Source organism: Centruroides sculpturatus, unplaced genomic scaffold, assembly GCF_000671375.1.
Source record: "Centruroides sculpturatus isolate CEXI.00-Female unplaced genomic scaffold, Cexi_2.0 scaffold2059, whole genome shotgun sequence".
In the NCBI taxonomy this organism is placed as follows: Eukaryota; Metazoa; Arthropoda; class Arachnida; order Scorpiones; family Buthidae; genus Centruroides; species Centruroides sculpturatus.
The window spans coordinates 44,335-45,479 of NW_019386394.1; the positions used below are offsets into that span (position 1 = coordinate 44,335).

Here is a 1,145-nt window from a genome sequence, read left to right on the forward strand (position 1 = left end):
TTCTATACATATTCTAGTGCAGAATCGTCTGTCGAATCTAATGGCGTATAAATTTTCAGTCTGTGACTGTAACTTTTAGAGATATCGCGGTTTATATAGTCAAAATCTGATAATTGTGGCAATACATCATTAAATTAAAAAAAAAAATGTATATATATATATATATTTCCTCATTTTTTTTCCATAAAATATTTCTCTACATTTGTTCTTTTGATATTCAACCAATAAGAAACACGCAACACAAATTAAATAACATTCCCTCTCGTAAAACTAAGAAATTCAATATTATTGTAGACAATAGCAATCGTAACTTATCGATAAATATGAGTAAAAAAGAAAGAAGAAAAAAATAAAATAAAAAAAATTTTCATAATGTTCCTAATGTTTTATTTTATGACTTATGTCGTAACGTACTTCTAAGAATCAAGGTATATAATCTGCTTCTGTACAAGATATATGATTACTTTGTAGAAATAAAGGATGAAGGAAGAAAGGAGGATGAAGAACAAGGGAGGGAGGAAATTGTAAAAAAAAAATAAAAATTCTATCCATACTTTTACTTTCAAATCGTTTGTGAAATGATAGTCACACATATTAGGTTGTTATACAAATTCTATTTCAATCGAAGAGAATAAAAAGTGTATATAATGTAAATAGAATGGGAACAGATGCTACTTCATCTAAAACTTGTTTCTTTTAAGTTATGCTATTTTAAACTTTATAGCGTATAGAGCATTATGGAAATTAAATATCTTTCTGGAAGATAGTCAAAAATAAAAATATAAAAAAAAACTAAAATAATAATAATAAAAGAAAAAACTATGATCATTTATCTACTCTTAGTTTCAATAATCTGTCAGAAACATTATATTAGTGTTAGTTTCTTGAAAACTCATTCAAAGCAGATGTTTAGTCTGACGCCAAATTTATTTGCATAATGTATGCTTGTTACAATCATTTTTATATTTACATCCTAATGTATCGAAGCAATAGCAAGATTGTCAACTTGGTAAATTGTGTAAAGTTAATTCTTCCAGAGATTTAAGAATTTTTTTTATTTTTTTTTTTTTAAGAGAGAAAGAGAGAAAAGAAAGAAGGATATTTTGTAAATTTCTTGTAAAAATACTAGATTATGTATATTTTTT

The 1,145-nt window shown here is 24.9% G+C and overlaps 1 protein-coding gene across 3 annotated transcripts in view; it reads right to left on the bottom strand.

Annotated features, from left to right (window-relative positions):
* Positions 1-1,145, bottom strand: part of LOC111614811 (lachesin-like) — a 17,424-nt gene that overhangs the window by 15,345 nt on the left and 934 nt on the right. The gene's annotated exons all lie outside the window — the stretch shown is intronic.